The 15,582-nt window shown below is 36.9% G+C and overlaps 1 protein-coding gene across 1 annotated transcript in view; it reads left to right on the top strand.

Annotated features, from left to right (window-relative positions):
* Positions 1 to 15,582, top strand: part of LOC115217548 — a 129,915-nt gene that overhangs the window by 15,174 nt on the left and 99,159 nt on the right. Inside the window, exon 2 of the mRNA XM_029787277.2 lies at positions 7,052 to 7,119. The gene's annotated coding sequence lies outside the window, so the exon portion shown is untranslated. The remainder of the gene's footprint in view (positions 1 to 7,051; positions 7,120 to 15,582) is intronic.

The following is a 15,582-nucleotide window of genomic DNA, read 5'->3' as shown; positions in this document are numbered from 1 at the left end:
CTCTGAGGGAACGGACATATGATTTTCTCAGGCATTGTGTATCTGGGACTATATTAACCAAAATGTTTCTCCTATTTTCTAGTAGGTCAAGTGACTGGCAAGAAACTCCTTTGTTTAATTGTAACATTCCTGGCTTCTTCCGTCAGACGTTTCAGCCACTTAACAACACCCGGTATAGCTTCATGTTTATTTTGAAGCACATTAAAATTCCTGAAGGCACCAAACTGGAAACAAACTGCTCAACAGAGTGTTAAATTAGATGACCCCTCATTTAATTAGACACTGAAATATTTATTTAGAATTTCCTTTCTCCAGAAATATTCTTGATGGTATTTTAATATAGAATTTTTATATAAAACAATAGAAAATTCCAGATGAAAATATTACTTACAAAATTCATTCTAAATGTTGCATTTCCAGAATAAAAATCCCTGCTCCTGCTTCTGTCTATCCCCACTTCCTCATACAAAATTTATTCTTATGTATGTATACACACAAATACACCCCACATACATGCATATATATATGTGTGTATGTGTGTGTGTGTGTGTATATATATATATATATATATATATATTGTGTGTTTGTATGTATATGTACTAGGGTAAGTCAAAAATTGTACACGCTCTTGTTTCTGTAACTTATGAAAACAAAAAGCAGGTGTTGAAAAATTACATCATTTTCCAACAATGTTTCCTTGCTTTAGAAGCTTGCTTATTTCATTAGAGAAGGGTTTTGGCTGGCCATGCAGCCATTGATGCACTGCTTCTTGTGCTTCATTGTCCGTAGCAAATTGACAGTCTGGTAAAGGATGTGTGAGTGGTCTGTAGCATACCTTAGTGAAATCCTCTCTGACATATATAATACAAATATGAACACAGTCTGCACGTATCTTCAGACTTAGTTCCAGTTGTTAAGCGGTAATGGGAGACAAGCATAAACACACACGCACACACACACACACACACACACACACACACACACACACATACGATGGGCTTTTTTTGGTTTCTGTCAGCCAAATCCATTCACAAGACTTTTGGTCAGCCCAAGGCTATAGCAGAACACACTTACTTAAGGTGTCACACAGTGGGACTGAACCTGGAACCATGTGGTTGGGAAGCAAGCTTCTTACCACATAGCCACACTTGCACCTAAGCTTTCCCTTCATTGAAGTTACTCTGGTAGTTGAAGGAAATCGGGAATGTGCATCACATATAACAGATGGGCTCCAGGGAAATATATCCTGTCTTTCACAAGTGATTCACAGGAGAGACAAAGAGTTAACCATTTTGTTAGTATATTTCTGTTGAAATACACTGCCTTTCTTTCAGATAGTTTTGAAAATAATGGAGAAGTTAGTAAAATAGCTTTACCATTATTAACCTTTTGTAGACAGAGCCTCATTTGGAGTTTCAATACCAAGAAGACAGAGCCCTTTCTACAAGCCCTACAGAGGGCATGCCCTTACTTTAATTTCTATAATTTTTTTGTAAACTAATTACTTTACATATATAAAACTATATATATATTTCGTTTTTGGATTTGGTTTGCAATATTCTTTATATGAGTTCATGTGTTGAAGCATATTCTGTTGTGTCTGGGGAGAGTCATTTTCTTTTTGTGCCTTATAATGTAACACACTCACCAGTAAAATTTCCACTTATTTTTTATTTTCATTTTCCTAAAATTTTCGTTGTGTCTTGCAACTTTTTCAATAGTCTTGACTCTGTCCGTTATTTACACTGCGTTCCTTTTTGTTTGTTTGTGCACATGTGTGTGGGCTGACAGATCAGCTCTATGGTGTTTGAAACAAATTAACATGAAATTTTGATGACAGGTTTTAATTTAGATCACTTTAAAACAGGAAGTTTATACCATCGAACAAGGGGCAGTTTCAGGAAGGTTAGTATCAAAAGGGTTAGAATTAACAAGTCTTCAGTCTAATTCCAGTATTGCACACTGGTGCACCAGTCTTTCTTATTATTTTTGTGGTACATCATTTCATTTTTCTATTTGTGAAATATGAACACTACCTTCTGTTTCATCTTCAACCTCAAAACTTCTTTACTAAACAATTGATTCAAAATCATCTTTGGGATACATTTGATTGCATTTCTGTTCATCCTCATCGGAACATTCTATTTCCTGTAATATTTCTCCTGTTGTAAACATGCTATGCTTATGCCGTTTCTTTCTAGACATGACTGCTTGTATGGTCAAAATAAATCAGAAATATTATTCTAAAGAACACCTTAACACCGAGAAGACATTCATAAACGAATACTGCAATGATGACAAATCTTTATACTAACTAGATTGATTTACCTGGTTTTAACATGGGGTTTCCCTATTCTTACTATATTGCTTTTCAACAGAGTGTCAAGTCTGAAATTTCTGGTATGCCAGGAACAGCCTGACAAGTTTAATATCTAAATATGTTATTAAATTCTTCATTTAAAAATTATGTAAGATTGTTTATAAGATATTTAGTTGAACTATATTATATATTTTGTATGCTTTATTAACATAGTGATTATTGCTTGTAATATGCAAATAATATTTCATGTTAAATCATCAGAAACATGTAAGTGTTACAGGTTGAAAGGGTAACAGTATTCACAGTTGTGAAGATGGTTATATTTTTGAAAAGTTAGTGGTTTCAGTTACCATGGAAGATAGAAAATAATTTATCCTTTTATTGTTTGGTGTCTAAATTTATTGATATATTAATATCAGTGTATACTTAAAATGATGTTACCAGTATCTGTAATAAGTGTTGGGAGACTTTCACATAGAATATATCCTTTTATCTATATATTAAAAATATTCTATATTTCACATAGAATATATCCTCTTTATCTGATAGGGCAGCTTGCTTGGACAGCAAGTCATATTGGTCTTTTCACAGCTAAATGACATGTCTGTGTAAGCCATGACTACAGATGATAGCAGTTGTTTGCTAACTGAATTTGTTGATCTTGGTCATTGACAGTTTGTTGAAAGTTCATCTACTCAGCATCTAGTGATATTTGCCACTGATTCAATAAGTTCATCTGATGTATGAATGCTGTTGCTATTAAAAATCTCATTCAAAAATCATGTCTCTGAGAAGTTTGTACAGAGTTTCAAATACAGAAAATAGAAAATAATAATTATTTTGCATCAAAATTTATAAATTTAGAAATATGCCGGTATTATACTTTATGAATTTGGTTTATTTTCATGAAATAAAGATAAACTTTATTTTAATGGCTCCAACAAAGCTATAAGATGTTGCATGAGCAGTCAGCTCTGGACGTACACTTACCTACAGCAGAAACAGCTGTAAGCCAATGGATTGCTTTTCTTGTATTATTTTATTTCTCTGTTAATGAATACACTCATACACATGTATCATTGAGCATAATACCTAATTTTTTTAGAAAGGGAAACAAATTTACGAACTAAACTATGACAAAATTATTTTTTACCCTCTGTGTTATTTGAAACTGCATATTAATTTTTCAAAATATAATTTTGAAATAAGACAGCATTTAAATATATGCTTTCTCCTTCTTTCCCTCTCTTCTTCTGTTTGTCTCTTTTCGCCGCTCTCTTTCTCTCTCTCTCTCTCTCTCTCTCTCTCTCGCTGCCCTTCACTCTATGTGTGTGTAGTGTATATATGTGCATGTATGTATACACACACACATATATTCCTTTCTACTAAAGGCACAAGGCCTGAAATTTTGGGGGCTTGTCAATTATATCGATCTCAGTATGTAACTGGTACTTATTTCATCAGCCCTGAAAGGATGAAAGGCAAAGTTGATCTAGGTGGAATTTGAACTCAGAATGTAAAGATGGCCGAAATGCCTCTGAGCATTTTGCCTGGTGTGCTAATGATTCTGCCAGATCACCTTACATATCTCGTGTGTGTGTGTGTGTGTGTGTGCACATTGTATCTGAGAGAGATAAGAGTATGAGAGGGAGAGAAAAAAGATTAAAGAGAAACAAAAGAAAGAAAAACGCTGTATTTAACATACTAAACTGACATTACTGTACTTCACATCTACTCAGCTACCATACAACTGTCTTTCTTCATCTCCTTTAATTCCTCTCTGTGTTTTATTCCAGGAACCCATAGAATTGTTTTTTGTTTTGCAAATAAATTTTTGGTTGCATCTTGATGTTCATGTGAAATTTGGAAAAGATTTATTGGGAAACGGTGTTATTTCAAGCCAGACAAACTTCTCCATTTATAATGACGAGGGGTGTTCACTAAAGATTTCTTTAGGCCCACTTCTGGTTATTGGAGGAAATGGAACTTATACAGGTATAATCATACATGTCTCTACATGTCACATTGTTAATTGCAGCTTTCCACTAGTATTCATTTGTCTTTTATGGCTGCTGAAGTGGACTATGGTGTAGCAATGGAAGCAGTTGAATACAGATCGGTTATCAGGTTCTTATACTTGAAAGGATGTACACCAGAAGAGGCTTTCGATGAGACGAAAGACGTTTATGGTGCCCATGCACCATCATACAATATAGTCAAGCACTCGCATTGCTAATTCAAATGTGGTTGGACATCGGTGGAAACTACTCATATTCCTGGATGGCCACATTCTGCTATTGATGATGGCATCATTCATAAAGTGGAAGCTGCCATTTTGGAGGATTGCCACATAACTATTTGGCAATTAGCCCAAGAAGTGAAGATAAGTCAATGGTCTGTGGAAAAAAATCATCCATTACCATTTGCACATGCAGAAGATGTCTGCACAGTCGATTCCCCGGATGCTCACACCTTTTCAGAAGCAGTATCAAGTCAATTGCTCTCAAGCTCTTTTGGCATGTGCCAAGAAAATGAGAAGGACATTTTCGGCAGATTTATCACACTGGATGAAACCTGGGTCCATCACTATGATCCTGAGACTAAAGTCCAATCAAAGCAATGGAAGCATGATAACTCACCACCCCCAAAGAAGGTTTGTATCCAACCCTCAGCAGGCAAGGTGAGACTCACTGTCTTTTGAGACCAATGTGGAATAGTGATGATGGATTTTCTAGCAAAGGGCACCACAATTAATGGGGCATATTATGCTTCTCTGTTGTGGAAATTGCTGGACAGCATCAAAGATGAGAGGCATGTCATGCTGACCAAAGGAGTCTGCCTCCTCCAAGACAATTCCCCAATTCACAATGTGCGTGTTACCCAGATGAAAGCACACTCCTGTGGATATGTAATCCTTCCTCATCTTCCTTACTCTACTGACCTTGCACCATCTGACTTCCACCTCTTTCCAGCCATGAAGTCCTTTTTGAAAAGGAAACACATTTCAGATGCTGAACTTCCGAGGTAAGGTCTTGGCTCTCGATGCAACCTATTGACTTCTATAGATGAGGTCTTCATAGCTGCATAAAACGATGGGAGAAGTGTGTCACCATTGGTGGTGGCTATGTAGAGTAGGACTCAGACTCATAATTATGCCCAGTTTCGTTTATCCCAGTCTTTGGGAAGTGGGTCAGGGGAAATCTTTAATGAACACCCCTCATAGATAAGTCTGTTCCATGAATAAGATACTTATTATCTTTGTGCAGTTTATCTGTTTTTGTCTATTCATAATGGAAGTCTAAAGAGTAAAATTCATCATTTCCTTATGCAGGAAATCTCTTTACCATGAATATTTTTAGAGTTTACAGCTCATAAACTAAACAATTAAAACAAGGATAATTTAGTATTAATTATCTGTAGATGTTAGATAGTATGAAATGAATTACACACACACATACACACACACCACAACACACACACACACACACACACACACGCACACACACACACACGAGAGAGAGAGAGAGAGAGAGAGAGAGAGAGAGAGAGAGAGAGAGAGATATGTGAGTTAAGTGGTTTTGGTTGGTGACGCGAAGAGCTTTCAACCATAGAAAATCTGCCTCAATGAAGATTGACCCATGCAAGCATGGAAGAAGTAGATGTTGAGAGTAATTATAGAAATAAACACATTGCAATTATGACAAAAATATTTGTTCTCTGCAAAGCATTTAATATGAAATCTTGATGAAAGTGCAAAATTTAGTCTCATTTAAAGTTATAATAAAACATGTGTGTGTGTGTGTGTGTGTGTGTGCCTGTATGTGTGTGTCATCATCATCATCATTGTTTAACATCTGCCTTTCATACTGGCATGGGTTGGACGGTTTGATAGGAACTGGCCAGGCAGGAACCTGCACCAGACTTCTGTGTCTGTTTTGGCATGATTTTGTGTATGTGTGTGTGTATATAAGTGTGTGTGTATGTGTGTGCAAATGTGTGTACGTGTGTATCTGTGTATATGTATGTGTATATATGTATGTATTTAGATACATTTATAGCTAAAATGAAGGGCACTTGAAAATATAATTAAGTTATTTATTGTATGTTATTGCCACCGCCTCAGATGCTGCCCAATAATAGCAGTACCTTATAGTCTTTCTAAAGGAAGAACACATTGGGTACACAGTACTCAGGAGAATGGCAGGATGTTCATGGTTAAGGTCTGGTTAATCAGACCTGAGCAGGAACCACCATCATCTTCACTACCAATGACAAAACTGAAACAGCCATTTCTACAATCCACCACCACCACCACTACCACTGTTGTAATCACAGGCGCCACCACTACCACTGTCACAACTTCTGCCACAATCATCACCACTGTCGTTGCCACTAACACAATCACACCATCAGCACTATATCACCACTACAACAACCACAACAGTCACCACCGCCACCATCACAAGTCACCACCGCCACCACCACAAGTCACCACCGCCACCACCACAAGTCACCACCGCCACCATCACAACAGTCACCACCACCACCACAACAGTCACCACCGCCACCACCACAAGTCACCACCGCCACCACAACAATCACTACCATCACCACAAAAATCACCATCATCATCACAATCACCACCACAACTATCATCATTGTCACAATCACAACCACCAACACTGCCACATATACCATATCTAAATCAAATGTATGTTTCACATATTTCAGAAACTGTCAATGTTCAGCACCTGATGTCAACAAGTCAGTGTTTGACAACACAGGTAAATTCAACTTAGGTAAGTTACCTTATTTGTCCTCATCCATACTTTATGTGTTGTGGGGTTGGGCGATTGTTGCATTCTTGTACCTTTGTTTACATGTCTCTCTCTCTCTCAGTATGTATGTATGTATTTGTGCATGTGTATGTATACATGTGTGTATGCATGTGTATGTATGTGTATGTATCAGCTGTGTGTGTGTGACCCTTGTTATGTGTGTGCGAGTGTTTTTGTATTAAGTATATGTACATGTCTGTGTTTATGTATGATGGTGTGCTGTGCATGTGTGCATGTTTGCATATGTGTATGATAGAAAGCTGTGTGTATTTATCACCATTTAACATCTATTTACCGTGCTGACATGGTTGTACGTGTATGTGTGTATATGTGTTGAGAGTAGGTTGTGTGTATCTCTCTGCAATTGCATGTGTTTCTCTGTGTTTCACATGCTGTGTATGTATATGTGTGTGTCATTCTGTCGAGTTCATTTTTACCATTTTTACCTGTGGAACCCCCTTTGATTCCTATTTTACTCAGATGGACTCTCCTAGTCATTTGATGCTTAAAAAATAATTACATAACAAGGAATTGTAATAAAAGAAAAAAAATTATTAAAGTATTTTGTGTATTGTAAAAGTATAACCAATTTATTGCAGATAAATTTTAACAACAAAATCTTATATGGACCTCCAAGGGCCATTTGGACACTGGTTGAGAGCCACTAGTCTACATCACTGCTCCACAACAGGTATGCTGTTGTTGTTGTTAAGTAACAAGATGGGTAAGGGTGATTAAGTGATGGTCTAGGGCTTAGGGACAGGAGACCCCAGACCTTGGAAAAAAAACAACTTTGGTCGTCTTGTTGTAGTCGAGGGCTCTTTGTTGATGCCCGACACCACTGGGAGGTGGCCCTCAAAGTCGCTGGAAATGGAGATCTCCAGGTCCAAATTCTTGGACGGCCAACCGGTATGCTGTAGCACACTGGTGTGCTGTGCCACGAGACAATGCTAAGTGTGCCACAGTGTAACCTGAATATAATCTTTTCCCAATACTTTGTTATATTTTTAGTTCAGATGTGCCACCAAATTTTGAAAAGAATATAAGTGTATTGCAAATTGAAAAAGGTTGTGGGGCACTGGTCTAGACTGATGGTAGGTTGTGTGCATTTGCATGTGTCTGTGTTTTCGGTTTCTGGGCTTTGTCTGAAAGAACAAGCTGGATTGTGTTGTGCTCTTATGGCATTCACATGCAACATAAAAAAACTAACACTAATAAGATTGTTGACATTAATACCTTTCTCGAATACATTCACATTGAAGTATTTGTCTTGGGTAAAAATTCCTGAGGTTCTATGTTCTGAGTGAAAGGACTGGGGACAGGAGCTTTTGTTGAGTATAGATGGACACAACATAGGCAATGAGAGTGGACAAATGTGTGAGTCATGAATACCTGAATGGAAATGATACAAGACTGGTTTGCTACAAAGAGCAGAGACCATTATAGTAGCAGTAGAATTGACGAAGAGTGGATACAGCATATCTATGGATTATATATTGGATGGAATTGGTGAATGTCTACATATCAATCAGTGGAATGGTTTTTCCTTTGAATGCTGTTTCAGATGTCTGTGTGTTGGCTGCAGTACTGTCATAGATCTCGGTGTAGCACTCCATTTTGGGTGCAACTCTGAGCTTTGTAGACTGTTGGCAATTGTTGGGAGCTGAAATATTTTCTGGTTTGGAGAAGAAAGGGTCAGTTTTTGTAGAGCAGAATTTGCTTTGAGAGTTACAATATGCGATAACTTAACATATTAAGAGTGTTAGCATCTCCCTACTTCCCTCTCTTTACTGTGAAGCACTAATGTCAGGTGGGTCAAAAATATTTATAGGTTTTAAACATTTAACCTTGAAGCAATACATCTCGGCTGAAAAAAATTTTATTAATCAAAATAATTGTTTCTGATATAATGGCACAAGGCCTGAATTAATCAAAATATTCATTAGGGTCTACATATTCTATGAACAAGAAATAATTCTATTCTGGAAACATTTTGGAGTCTTGGAAATGAAGAATTCTTTGATGGTATTTTGAGCTGTAGCTTGATTGTTGTAAAGCTTTTTTTCAGGAAGCTATCAAGCTGGTTGGAGGAATGATAAATGTGTGCAGGGATGTCTTGTCAAGTAAGCTGGTTGTAGTGGTTTCATAACCAGTTGAATTTCTCTTTTGTCATTAGCAGGACATAGTTTTGTCATACTGAAGGCCAATGCTGGACATAAATTTTGCAGATTTTGGTGCATTTTGCTTATTTCCTGTGTAAGGTGGTGAGCTGGCTGAATCATTAGTATGCTGGACAAAATGCTTAGCAGCATTTCATCTGTCTTCACTTTCTTAGTTCAAATTCCACCTGCCAAGGTCAACTTGCCTTTCAGCACTGGGGTTAATATAAACAACTTATCCCCTGCCCTGAAATTGCTGGTGTTGTGCCAAAATTTGAAACTAATATTTCTCTGCTGTTTTGGTTTCTATAAGATTTGAGACATAGTAGTGGACACTTCCACTTGCCAACCACCAAACAGTGACCATCACCTCATAACCTTCTTTAAATGCAATATCAGTCTGAGAAATTGATTTGGTGTTTCTGACAATGATGCAGTCACAATTTATTGGGGAGGATATAGTCCCTAAAATCAACCTTGATTCATAACAATATTTTATCTACTTCAGAAGGATGGGGAAAAGAAAATTAAGTTTGGTGAGAACTGAACTTGGAATGTAAACAACCAGAACAAAATACCACAGCATTTTGCTCAACCCATTGCCTGTCCAATGCATTTTCATAAGTTTGTTCCAAATGCCCATACTTGTTTTCAGATATTTATTTAACCATTGATTCATTCATTCTGAGTGATATAAAGCTGTCTTTTCATAAGTTCCAAGTTGCTCTGGTGGCTGGAAAGAAATTGGTAATATGTATCATATATGATGGATAAATCTCAGGGAAATATATTAACAGGACAGGTTAAGGGTTAAACCAATTTTCTTTGGAGGAAATCCTGGAACTCATAATTTCCCATTTCTCCTCCTGTAATATGTTTGAACGTTTTTTATTCTCCAAATAAAATATTTTATAAATGACACAAATAATTACTTTGATTGCCGACTCATCCTATTATGACACACTACTATGAATATTAGAAGAGTGTCAATGTTAGTGACATTCTTTAAGATTATGTAATGTCTATTTTTATTGGAAAGGTCAGAGAATGAATTTAACCATTCAGTTCATGGATTTTGGCACATTGAAAGGATGGGTTTCCCTTTGTCAGTCAGGATGATAATGATAATAACATTATTATTATGATTATTATGGTGGTAAACTGGCTGAAGCATTAGCACACTGGAGAAAAAGCTTAGAAATGTTTCTATCTTTACATTCTGAGTTCAAATTCCACCAAGATCGACTTTGCCTTTCACCCTTTTAAGGTCAATAAACAAAGTACCAATTGAACCAATTGAACATTAGGGTTGACGTAATCGACTATACCCCTCCTTTGAACTTGCTGGCCTTGTGCCAAGAATTTGAAATCATTATTATTATTATCATGGTAGTGAGCTGGCAGAATCATTAGCACATCACGCCAAATTTTTCTGGTTTTTTTACATTCTGAGTTCAAATTCTGCCAAAGTTGATTTTGCTCTTTTCCTTTTGGATCAGTAAAATAAGTACCAGTCAAGTACTGGCATAATGTAATCTACTAGCCCCCACTGCTTAAAAATGTCAGGCCTTGTGCTTATAGAAGAAAGGATTGATGTTGTTATTATTAAAGCACTGAGCTGGCAAAATCGTTAGAATGCTTAGCGACATTCCATCTGTCCTTATGTATCGAGTTCAAATTCCGCTTTTGTTGAGAATAGATGGACACAACATAGGCAATGAGAGTGGACAAATGTGTGAGTCATGAATACCTGAATGGAAATGATACAAGACTGGTTTGCTACAAAGAGCAGAGACCATTATAGTAGCAGTAGAATTGACGAAGAGTGGATACAGCATATCTATGGATTACATATTGGATGGAATTGGTGAATGTCTACATATCAATCAGTGGAATGGTTTTTCCTTTAAATGCTGTTTCAGATGTCTGTGTGTTGGCTGCAGTACTGTCTTGATAGCTTCCTGAAAAAAACATTGCCTTTCAACCTTTTGGAGTCAAAAAAATAAGTACCTGTTGAGTACTGAAGCTGATATAATTGACTTATTCCTTCCTCTGAAATTACTGGCCTTGTACCAAAATTTGAAATTATTATTATTCAGTGAGAGAGCAATACATGCCATTGAAGTGACACTCAGATACAAATACAGGAAGCCCAATATACTCATCGTGACTACATGTCTAAGAGTACACCAGGTACATGCATCACAACCATATGTGTGCAACTTGGTGACCTTATATCAAGATAAACAGTGCATGACCTTGCAGGTGGGGCTCATTTAGAATTTTCTTTGGGTTGAGTAGCCCATGACGCAAACACGCTGGGGCCTATATTGATTCCATAAACAGAGAATTCAAGAGCATCCTCAAAGGAGGCAATTCCAACTTGTTTGACAGCATTAAAAGAAAAATGGTATGGCTAAGTGTTGCATAGCTATGTGATAAGAAACTTGCTTTCCAACAACTGGAACTTCCAAATTGTCCCACTGTGTGGTACCTTGGGCAAGGGTCTTCTACTATAAGCCTTCAGCTGATCAAAGCCTTTTGAGTGGATTTGGTAGACAGAAACTGAAGGAAGCCTGTCATGTGTGTATGTGTGTGTTACATACATACATACATACATACACACATACACACACACATACATACATACATACATACATACATACACACATACACACATACATACACACATACATACACACATACATACATACATACATACATACTACATACATACATACATACATACATACATACATACATACATACATACATACATATAGTAGAATAAGAAATAGAAAGTCCTCAGTATGGCCACAATCTAATGACTGAAACAAGTAAAAAAAATAATTTCCAATCCTTCTTCTCCAGAACATTGACCTTCTGGAATCTCCTCTCAGTTCAAGCCTTTCCTGTGGATGCTGACTTGCAGCAGTTTAAACAGAACATTCACATCGTCAGTCTCACTAGTTGTGGAGGGATTGCAAGGGTTAGGGGATCTATCCCCTCTCTCCAGACACAATAAGTAAAAAAAAGAAAAGTGGGAGCGGTCATTTCTGCAACTGGTTTATTTTATGTTTATGTAGAACTATATTAGGTAATGTGACTTGCACTTATTGAAGGGTGTGATTTGAGGAGTACTTGGTTGTTATTTCTAGCAGGTCGTGCAACCACTTAGAAATTCTTTCTTTGGCTCAGGGTGTTTTGGTGGTTAATGAATGTGAAGGTGAATGATATGGAGTGTATATAACATGACACATCCAGATATGGTGGTGGTGGTGGTGGTGGTGATGAGAGGAACTGAACTGTGGAACTTGACTTATTGTTTCAAAGCTGCAGGTTGTATGTGGATAATGACATGTGTGTGTGTGAATATGTATGTGTATTTGTATTGTACATGTGTATGTATATCTACATCTGTATGTGTGTGCTTGTGTATATGTGTTTGTTTTTAAGTATGTATGTCTATTTGTGTACTTGTTTGAATGTATGTGTATGTGTATATATGTCTGTATTTCTGTGTGTTTGTGTATGCATGTGTGTGTGTGTTTGTGTATGCATGTGTGTGTGTGTATTTGTGTATGCATGTATGTATGTTTGTTTTTACGTACATATGTTTGTATGTGTGTGTTTAGATGGATGAACATATATATATATATATATATGTGTGTGTGTGTGTGTGCATATGTGGGTGGGTAATGATTGCCCTTCCCATATGACAGTACATTTAATGTTAGTTTTGTCTGACTTAATTGTCACTGATTACATAATTATCTCATTCCTTGTTGGTAAATCTTTTGTAATTAATAAGCAAAAGGTGAAAGGGCAAGGCCTAGCTACTGAAATTGGCAGGGGAAGTAATATTATTGTGATTGAGATCCAATTTGTATCTCTGAAAGAAAATTCTAGAAGAAGGATTTTAGAAATATTTTTTTTTTTTTTAAAGAAATAGCTTTTAAGTGATATCCCTCCCACTACATGTTCCAGTCCTTGTTTTGATGTGGTTACTTATGTGCCTCACTAACTCTAACGGCAGTACCACAGGGTGCAAGCTCTTGGTAGAGAATCCCATGCTAAACAGATCAAAAGACAACATTAGAAAATCACCAACGACAATTTAAAACCAACAAGACTTAGGAGAGACAGGCCTCCTCTCAGAAAAATATGACATGGTACAGCAAAATCTGAAAGAAAACTGCAAGTAACACAAACATTTTATGTAGCCCAAATTTCATCAAATTAATTTTTACACCAGATTGTGCTGAAATATTTGTTCCAAATCTCTATATATAAAGCTGAAGTTGTCTGTGTGTGGCAGTTTGGTAGCCTTCAACTAACACTATCTCCTCTGAGACCCTGTGGCGCAAGTTGACCAAAATTGAGAGTATGATAGAAGAAGGTTTGCTCTTCATTCCGTAGAAAATAAAATTCAAATCGGACCATGTTAAGATCAAAAGTTATTTACATCAAAAAGGTGCTTTTTTTCTATGAAAATCCCTATTTTTTACAATATTTTGACTGCTGTGTTGCCATTTTTCAGTGTATTTCAGCCAGAAAAATGTTCACTTAAAGAGAATAACAAGCTACATAATGCAAAATTTTTACTTTTCAAAAATTCCAATTCTAAAGGGTTGAAACAAACCTGAGCAACACCGGGCGATACTGCTAGTGTAGGCATAAAGTCAAAAATATTTTGGTAAAAGAAAGAGGAAGATAGCAACAGTCAATTATATTGACTCCAGTATTTGACTTATACTTTATTTTATTGAGCCCAGAGCAATGGAAGATAAACTTGACCTAAGCAGGATGTGTATATTGAAAAGAAAATGAGCTGCAGCAAATATTGCAAGGTATTTTAGTCTGATACTCTCATAATTCTTCCAATAACTCTCCCTGCTTCCCTTGTAGACTAAAATAAAATATATTGATCTAGGCGTAGGAGTGGCTGTGTGCTAAGTAGCTTGCTTACGAACCACATGATTCCGGGTTCAGTCCCACTGCGTGGCACCTTGGGTAAGTGTCTTCTGCTATAGCCTCGGGCCGACCAAACCCTTGTGAGTGGATTTGGTAGGCAGAAACTGTAAGAAGCCTGTCGTATATTTGTGTGTGTATATATATATGTATGTGCGTGTCTGTGTTTACATCCCCATAACTTAGCGGTTCGGCAAAAGAGACAGATAAAATAAGTACTAGGCTTACAAAGAATAAGTCCTGGGGTCAATTTGATCGACTAAAGGCAGTGCTCCAGCATGGCCACAGTCACATGACTGAAACAAGTAAAAGAGTAAAAGAGTATTACTTATTGTGAAGGTATGTGGCTTAGCGGTTAGGGTATTCAGCTCATGATTGCAAGATCATGAGTTCAATTCCTGGCAATGCATTGCATCCTTGAACAAGACACTTTATTTCCCATTGCTCCAGTCCACTCAGCTGGCAAAAGTGAGTAGTACCTGTATTTCAAAGGGCTAGCTTTGTCACACTCTGTGTCACGCTGAACCTCCCTGAGAACTATGTTAAGGGTACATGTGTCTGTGGAGTACTCAGCCACTTGTACATTAATTTCACAAGCAGGCTGTTCCATTAATCGGATCAACTGGAACCCTTGTCATTATAACTAACGAAGTGCCAGTTCAGTATATACATTGCTTATTTGTCATAACCAGGTCAAATTCTGGGCATCATCAAGATTACTGAGTTACACCCTAGTTATATAGCTTTTTTTAATTTCCAGGCTATTAACTTTGAGTGGTTTCTGTATAATGTGAGAAAAGGTGTGTTGTTATTTTTGTTTAGTCCCAAATTATATTTGATTAATCAAACCTACATAAAAAAGTAGTCCCATCTATGACAATTCCAATTATTTTTTCCAGATATAGTTTATTAGGCCTACATTATTTATTGTCTCTTTCCTAATTTATAATTTGAGGGTGACTTAGTTTCTATTTCTTGCAGGTCTGGTATTGGAGGTTCTTTCATAGTATGGATAATAGTGCAGTATGGCACTGGGATGAAGTATGGGTGTCATAGAGTGTAGTATATGAAGCACTGTACTGTGTTGTGGCATGATGTAATGTGTAGAATAATGACGTAAAAGGTATAGTGTGTAGGCGATTCTGTAGTGGTTTAATGTAGAAACAGACTTGGCTGAAAGGTTAACAAATTCATTTTTCAATCGTAAGGTCTTGGGTTTGTTTAATCACACTACTTGACACCTTGGACGAGTATCTTCTACCACAGACCCTCATATCAACACAAGACTTGTGAA

Source organism: Octopus sinensis, linkage group LG11 (genome assembly GCF_006345805.1).
Source record: "Octopus sinensis linkage group LG11, ASM634580v1, whole genome shotgun sequence".
Taxonomy (NCBI): Eukaryota; Metazoa; Mollusca; class Cephalopoda; order Octopoda; family Octopodidae; genus Octopus; species Octopus sinensis.
This window is presented reverse-complemented; position numbering and strand designations above follow the sequence as displayed.